Source organism: Tamandua tetradactyla, chromosome 16 (genome assembly GCF_023851605.1).
Source record: "Tamandua tetradactyla isolate mTamTet1 chromosome 16, mTamTet1.pri, whole genome shotgun sequence".
In the NCBI taxonomy this organism is placed as follows: Eukaryota; Metazoa; Chordata; class Mammalia; order Pilosa; family Myrmecophagidae; genus Tamandua; species Tamandua tetradactyla.
The window spans coordinates 30,742,250-30,751,091 of record NC_135342.1 but is presented as its reverse complement, the minus strand read 5'-3'; the positions used below and the strand labels follow the sequence as shown (position 1 = coordinate 30,751,091).

General features: G+C 42.9%; 1 pseudogene; it reads left to right on the top strand.

Annotated features, from left to right (window-relative positions):
• Nucleotides 1-248: 248 nt before the first annotated feature.
• Nucleotides 249-1,247, top strand: LOC143658396 (free fatty acid receptor 3-like; annotated as a pseudogene).
• Nucleotides 1,248-8,842: the final 7,595 nt, after the last annotated feature.

The following is an 8,842-nucleotide window of genomic DNA, read 5'->3' as shown; positions in this document are numbered from 1 at the left end:
GGGGCCCTGCACGAAGGAGTGAGGAGTAGGCGAGTAGTCAGGACTGGCACCTCAGTGCTTTCTATGCTGAGGGAAGGCACTACAGACAGGGAATGGACTGGAAGGTGGGCAGGCAGACTGAAAGCATCAGGGGAAGCTGGAGCTTGAGGCAATGCCCTTGCTTATAGTTGAGAAGCTGCTGGTAAGGAGGAGGAAGGCCTGCTTGCAAATGCTGACTCTGTTTCTGTCTCCTACCAGTGGCCACCACCATGGGTACAGACATAGACCAGTCCTCTCTCGGCCATCATTGGCTCTACTCTTCCCTATACCTCTTCATCTTCTTTATGGGGCTGCCCCTCACCCTGCAGGCCTTGATGGTCTTCGTTGGCAAGCTGCATCATCACCCAGTGGCCATGGACATGCTCCTGCTCAATCTGACCCTCCCGGACCTGCTCCTGCTGATCTTCTCCTCATTCTATATGGTGGAGGCAGCCAGTGCAATGAGCTGGACCATGTCCTTCTTCCTCTATGCCTTTGTCCGGATCCCTCTCCTTCACCACCATCTATCTCACCTCCTTCTTCCTGGCAGCTGTGAGCATTGACCACTTCCTGAGTGCGTCCTACCCAGTGTGGTACATGGCCCAGCCAAAACCAAGACAGGGCTGGTTTTCTGTACCAGGGCTGTTTTTCTGGTTGGTGTGGCCTGCTGGCTCCTGGCCCCTGCCCACTGCACTGTGGTCTGCATCATCACAGTCAGAGGGTCAGTGGAATCTGCTACCTGGAGTTCTGGGAAGACCAGCTAGTCATTCTGCTGCCTGTCCAGCTAGAGATGGTTGTGGTCTTTTGGGGAGTGGCCCTGCTCATCACCTGCTACTGCTACTGCTACAGCCACCTCATGGGAATCCTCAGCAGTGGAGCCACATATAGCCAGCTGAAGAGGGTTGCAGGGCTGGTAGCAGCACCACTGCTCAACTTCCTTGTCTGCTTTAAGCCCTTCAGTATGTCTTATATCATGGGCTTCATCCAGGGCAAAAGTCCATCCTGGAGAAGTTACATGCTGCTCCTCAGCACCCCAAACTCCTGCATCGACCTTCTCTCTACTACTTCTCATTATGTGAATTCCAAGCATATCTTCATGGGCTGCTGAGGAGGGTGGCTGAAGCCTGTGGGCCTTGGAAGCTGGAGGGCAGCATGGAACTGAAGGTGGAGAATGAAGGAGAAGGGCACCTGCAGACATGCTTAATGTGGAAGAAAGTAGTGGACTCTAGGAGGCTGTGGAACTGGTTGGAATGAGCGCCAAAGGGCCATAGTCTGCCTTCTAAGGACTTCTGAGGTTAATGTAGACGTTAAGGGCAGTAACCAAGGTCAAAGGGAGCAACCCAGTGGCTTCTGACTGTGAATGGGAAGAATCCATTCCTCTGAGCATCTCTATCTGGCAGGATTGGGCACTCAGTGCTGGCAGTTATTTTAGGACGCAGGGATGAAGGGGCATCTTGCCCTCATGGGACCTTTTCCAGGAAGTGGCTGCTGCTCAATCTATTTATATATTCATGGACATTTATGTAAAATGGCAGAAGAAATCTACCCAAATAAATTTGGCAGAAGGTGGTAGAATTTCTTCATTTTCCTGCTTTTTCCTATGGTGTAGGCGAGTAAGTGGAATTAGTGAATAGTAGGGTAAGAGTTAGATCTACAGGAAAAGAGTTAAATGGCAAGATGCCAAGACCAGTGGAGAGGATCTGGGTGGGATGGATAAATATAACAGCTAACCCAACTAAAGGGGCTGGCCTTAAGCATGACCTTCTTCCAACCTCTCAATAGCTGTATGTTAGGTACAGAGAGCTGAAGTGTCCAACCTGGGGGAAGTGATTGAAGCGGGACTTCAGGCGGAGTTATTTGGCTCTGAAGCCCACTTTCCCAGACCACACTGTTGTTCTGCCTTCAGCTGTGTGTCATCCACCATGACCTGGCCCCATTAAACATCTGAAGACAATGAGGCCATCTGACCAGCATACATTTCAGTAGTTCAGAATGAGAAAAAACTAGGAGATTGAGATTCTGGGTTGTGTCCATTACCCAGTAAAGATACCCTTATGAAAAAATAAATGAGGACAATTAGTCACCATGGTTGACTGTAGGGTTCTACGAACAAGATGCTTATTCTTAGGAGCTATTTTTAACCAAATGTGGTCATTCAGGATGTTTTCATTTACCACTGGTATAGAAAAAACAGTTGGCAGGACCCACTATGCCAAACAAGGAAATTAGAGAAATACTGGCATTCATTTGCACTCAGTCAGCATTCTTTCATAAACATTTATTGAGCACCTACTATGGCAAATGGCTGAACTGAGAACTTCAGCCATTTCAAAATTCTACTAATGTCTTTAACGTCTGCTTTCTTCCAGAGATTCAGGTGACTGGGTGAATGAGGGCTGTTGGTGGGAAATTGGTTCCAGATGAAAGACAGAGACCCCATCTGTTGTGGAGAGATGAGGCATGAACTGTCCTACAGCTCATCACTGTATCCCATGGCACTGAGTTCTGGTGGTTAATAAGAAGTCGATGTTAACATGAGCCTTTTCAGAAAAGGAAGAAGGGTGATGTAATGGGGTGTCACAAAGAACGTTTCCTGTGATTCCAAAATTGGTAATAAGGACCCAAATCAGAGGACAAAGAGGAATTGAAAACAGATCAGGAGTCTTACTCCTCCACCCAGGTTTATTCACTGGAATCAGAGGCAAGTTAACTGGCTTTGTAGCCCCAACCATCACTCAGCACTACATCTACCCCGTTCTGGGTTAGCGAAAGAGGAGGGAAGTGGAGAGGAGGAAAAGTCATCAGAAGTTGGGACAAATGTCTGGAGATGATGAGGGGAGTAACACAGCTCTTCCCTATATATATCCTTGAGGCCAAGAGAAAGGAGCTCTCAGAGACAGGCAGAGCTCACAAAGACAAAAAGATGCATTTCTGTGACTTGCTGACCTATGCCTTTCTGAGCAGGGAGAGGCGAAGGCAGAGAGACAGGGGCATGAGTGTTATATGAATCATGGAGCACATGTGAGTGTGAGTTTCCTATGCATGAGGAGACCACTGTAAAAGTGGACATCTTGGGGTAGTGGAGGACATGAACCCAGGGTTGGTGCTCCAAAAAAAGAAACCAAAGGACACAGAGGGTAGCTTTGGAAGAGAGTCAGGCTTTGGGCATTTGACCCACAGAGGACCCCAAAAGACACTCATTATCAGCTGAACACTATTTCTCCACCTTTTCTTCAGGACTGCTCCCATAGAGAGCAGTTTTTTTCCATTCACCACCCTCCCCTCCCAGCCCAGGAACTTTCAAAAGCACATATATACTGTATATTTGTTTCTGTGTTGTGGCCTTTGGAAAGCAAGAAACTATTATAGCATCTAAATAAGATTTTCTAGCCGCCAAGAATTAGTTTTCACCCCTTCAGATACAATATTGCTCCTGCTGAGAATGCATGAGCTAGAATAACAGGCTGAGTGAATAGAGCCATGCAGACTCTATCACATCCTGTATTCCAACAGAGTTCGATTTATTATCTTGCTGCAGCAAGGAAAACCCTCTAAGCTATTCCACAAAGGAAGAGATGAGGTAATTACATGCTTTAGAGTAAGGGTGGAGTTTAGGGGAATGTCAATGAAGCAGTGTTTGAGAGGCTCCATGCAAAGCAGGACTGTATATAAGAGATGATTATCAGGGTGGACTGAGAAGTAGACTCAGGCTCCTATATCTTTGGGAATTACAAAGTAGAGATAAAAGAAGTTGTATCTGAATACTCCTTATGTGAAGCTCTGGTGGGCTCGAAATTGAGGCTGCTTCTCTCTGTCAATGAGACTGAGATTCTCCAAGCAGGAGTGGGATGTTCCTTTTTTAGTGACATGATGTCACACAGCAAAGTTTCTGACAGATTGTGATTTTAGAGAACCAGGTTTCTCAGAGAAGGCAATTTCACTAAATAAACTAAAAGATTTGGCGGGGGTGCTGTCCTCAAATTCTTATTTATTTATTTTTTTAATTTTTTATTGACACATCTTCGCACATATATAGTCCATACATGGTGTACAATCAATGGCTCACAATGTCATCACATAGTTGTGTATTCATCAGCATGATCATTTTTTGGAACATTTGCATCACTCCAGAAAAAGAAATAAAAACGAAAAAAGACCCAAACAAAACCATTCTTGCCAATCCTAAAGAATATCTAGAGCATTATATAAGATTCTACAAAGATTCCAGGCACTAAGGTAACTTTTCAGAAACCTACAATCTCCAGATGGGTCCCTGGACCAGATAAATCCTAAATGCAGAGGGGCCAGCCTCTCCAGAACATCAATTAGTTCCACCCCCCTATCCCATATTATCAACAGCCCCTTCCAACATGAAAAAGTTAGAATGGGCATAATCCAAATACACCTACAGACTAGGAGAAAGATCAAAAGTGATGGTGGAGTTATACAGAGAAGGTAGGGTTTAACAAATGAGTATGACTGCTGAATCCTTATATTGATATATCTTTTAGTCTCCAGTACCTTAGAGTAGCTAGAAATAAAAACCTAAAATTATGGAATTGTAACTGATACCAAATCCTGAAATCTGTTCCACAACTAATTGTTGCAATGTACTTTGAAATTTATTGCTTTTCTGTATATAAGTTACTTTTCACAAAAAAAAAGAGAGAGAGAGAGAGAGAGAAGAAGCATAGTAAAGAGGATGGGATTTAACAAATGAGTATGACTGCCGAATTATTATACTGATATTTCTTTAGGTCTCCATGTCTTGGAGCAGCTAGAAGGAAAAAGGAATAACAGTGGAACTGTGACCCATAACAAACTTTAAAATCTGTTCTATAATTACTTGTTAAGACGTACCTGGAAATATATTGCTTTTTTGCATATATGTTATTTTTCACAATTAAATAAAATGTTAAAAAAGAAAAAAAACTCATACATACCATAACACTTACTTATCCCTCTCATTGACCACTAGTATTTCCATCAATACAATTTATTTAACCTTCATACCCTCTATTATTTATTTTTATCCATTTTTTTTTACTCATCTGTCCCCCCATACCCTGGATAAAAGGAGCATCCGATACAAAGTTTTCACAGTCACACCATAAAAATTAAATCTTTATACAATCGTCTTCAAGAATCAAGACTACTGGAACACAGTTCAACAGCTTCAGGTACTTCCCTCTAGCCACTCCAATACACCATAAACTAAAAAGAGATATCTTTTTATGCTTAAGAATAACCTGCAAGATAACCTTTTGACTCTGTTTGAAACCTCTAAAACAGTTTTAAAGATTTATAAGAGAACCCAATGCCCCTGAAAAGGAACATTTCCATCCTAGAAGGAAGGTTCTTTCTTCACCAAAACCCAGGGCAGTGTAATTAAGAAGGACAGGATAGGAGAAAAAGTAGACCTGACCCTTCCTGCCTCAGATTCCCTGGGACACATGTGAGGCTTAAGGTTAGATGAGTATGGGGAAGAGACTAGAATATTTTAATGGCCAGTGTGACTAGAAATCAAGGGATGCTACCCAAGAAGCCATTAATGTATTGGCCAAGGCAATATGACATGACAGAAGTCAATGAGTCAAAAATCCCTGCATGCTGGTGTCCCCCAAATTTCACACTGTCCAGTAAACCAGAGGGGGTCAGAGGTGTGAGGTAGGAAAAGCAGCAGGAACCATCTATTGGAGGTGACAGGCTGAGCGGAGGTATTTTAGTGAGTTGAACTTATCTGTGGTTGTAGACTTTAACAGCTCAGGAAGCAACCTCTTAGTCTGTGTAGCTTTTTAGTCAAAGGAAGCTGTGATGCAAATCAGGAGAGACTCATCTGTTTCAACTGGATCCAGGCACAGAAACAAAAACTAGGTTAGGCCAAAGGCCAGGGAAGGATGCAAGGGAGGTGGAGCACAGATGAGAATCATAAAAAGCCTAGAAGTCTGCAAAATAGTGGCAATAATCATCCTAACGGAGGAAGTCAAATATTGATAACAGTAGACAGGTGCATGGAAGACAAGTCAGAACTTAGATCCTGTAAGAAGGGAACTGGAGGTGTGATGAGCCTTGGGAGAGGCAGTGTGGGGGGTACCGAAGAGAATGAAATTGTGTGAGAAAGTGCTCCACTTTTGACCTTTCTCTTCTGGCATTAATAATAATTATTACAAAAGCCCAAAGATACAGGTAGTTGAGGACCCTAAAACATTGTAATATCTGTGGAGAGCCTGCTGGCTTCCCTTTGAGTCCAGTTCCGAAAGCCATTCAATGGAGGCAGCTCAAGGTATCAAAGTGGCAACCTGTATTTGGGACAAGGATGTAGGATCACATCAAAGGGAAGAGCCAGAGGAGAGGGATGGACACTGAGAAACACCAGAAGAAGTGGGGACTGGACACAGAGTTCACCCCTCATGGAGGCGTGCAACCAGGGGAGAGGAAATATTGCAAAAGAGAACAGGGCACAGAAATATTTTGGAAGGAGGGCTGGTATGTGTGTGAATTTATGGGGTTTAGACTAGAACGTTACAATAGGTTGCAAACCAATGTGTGAATTCCCAACAAATGCTCATCATTCTCTGTGGCAGAACTCCTGCCCTAGGAGTTGATTCATAACTGGCACCATTACGACAATTTTGAACCCCTTTACTGGTTACTGGTCTCAGGATGAACATGTTACCCAATCTGGCCAAATTAAGATAATTAGATTCTGGGAAAGCTTTTCTTACATATAAGAGATGTGTGAGCAAACAGATGTTTTCACACCGATGTTCATAGCAGCATTATTCACAATTGGAATGGAAAGAATCCAAGTGCTCACAAACAGAAGTGGATAAACAAAATGTGGTATATACATATGTTCTAGTTTGCTAGCTGCCGGAATGCAACACACCAGAGACGGAGTGGCTTTTAATAAAAGGGGATTTATTTTGTTAATTCTTCAGAGGAAAGGCAGCTAACTTTCCACTGAGGTTCTTTCTTAGTGGGAAGGCACAGGATGGTCTCTGCTGGTCTTCTCTCCAGGCCCCTGGGTTCCAACAACTTTCCCCAGGGTAACTTCTTTCTGCATCTCCAAAGACCTGGGCTGAGCTGCAAGTGCTGAGATGAGGATTGTCGAGCTGCTTAGGCTGTGCTACCTTGCGCTCTCTCATTTAAGCACCAGCCAATTAAGTCAAACATCACTCATTGCAGCAGACACGCCTTCTAGCCGACTGCAGATGTAATTAGCAACAGATGAGGTTCATGTACCATTGGCTTATATCCGCAGCAACAAAACTAGGTATGCTCACCTGGCCAAGTTGACAACTGAATCTAACTAACACAACATACAATGGAATAGTAAGATGAAATGAAGTACTGAAGCATATGACAACATGGATGAACCTTGAGGACATACTGCTGAGTGAAATCAGCCAGACATAAAAGGATACTGTATGATTCTGCTATTATGACCTTGGGAAACATAAACCCAGAGGCTTATAGTATGGAATATATGGGACCTTAAGATACACAGAGCTAGAAATGGGTGAACGGTTAGCTAATGAGGGTGAACTTCAATGTAAGGTAATGGACAGAAGTGAAGGTGGTTCATTAGTGGGTCTATAAGTAATATTACTATATTGAAGGTGAACATGACTGAAAGGGGTTGTATAGAGCCATGCATCCCAGTGATTAACACTACAAATACAAATAATTTCTTGCATGAACTACTTCAAAGGTATGAATCTTGTACAGGGAGTAAATAATAGAGGGTCTAGGGGAAAACTACTACTGTGGTCTATATTTAACAGGAGGACAGCAACAGTACCACAGCAATCCCAGGGGTAAATAACTGGGTGGGGAGGGGGCGAACAAGAGTTAAGGGAGGTTTGGATTTTCTATTTGGTGAGGGTATATTTATCAGTTATTTTTCTCATTGGCACAATGAAAATTTTCCTAAATTGAGATGTTGATGACTGTACAATTAAGTGACCACAATGTAAGACACAGATTTTTGACTGTGGAAATTATACACGATGCCCAATGAATGGAGGTGGCTGAAGGACACATTGACTGAGAAGTAGAATGGTGAACCGTGGGGTATACATGATAGAATACTGTGGGGCTACAGAAAGAAACAACATTATGAGGCATGCAACGAGATGCATGAACCTTGGAGACATTATGTGGTACCAAATAAGCCAGAAACAAAAGAACAAATACTGTATGGTTTCTTTTAGGAAATAATTAATTGAAAATTGGGGCATAGATTGTAGGTTCTATAGCAGTCACATTTAGTCTGGAGTTCTAAATGTTATTTCTAGATTTTGAGATGCTGTACTATCTATGTATAACCTGGTATTTCTCTGGAACTCTGGGTACCTGTTTGACACCTAAGACTCGGGTTGGAGTTCTGCAGGTCTGAAAGTCAGCATTGCTGCATACAACAGCTATCAAAGAAACTGAAAAAGAGATAAGCCTTCAATTAGAGGTAAGAATGAAGCAGATGAGGGCAGGACTAAGGTGAATCAGAATACAGGGGTAAAGATGACATTGTATGTATTTTAGAACTTCACATGCTGTATGAGACCAAAGGAAGAGAGGCTTACATTGTCCAAAACCTAAATCTTCTGTAGCACATAATCTAACTTAACCTGTCTGGATAGCTCATTTAAACAACCCAAACACATGGAGCCCAGAATGGGAATGAAGGCTTATTTTCTGTATAGTTTATGTAATACCAGATACATCCCAGAGATGTTTATGAGATAATTAAAAAGCATTGGCAAAGTACCTTGAGAGATGGAGAAAAAATATAGAACTATTAAGCTTTACCACTGAGGAAACT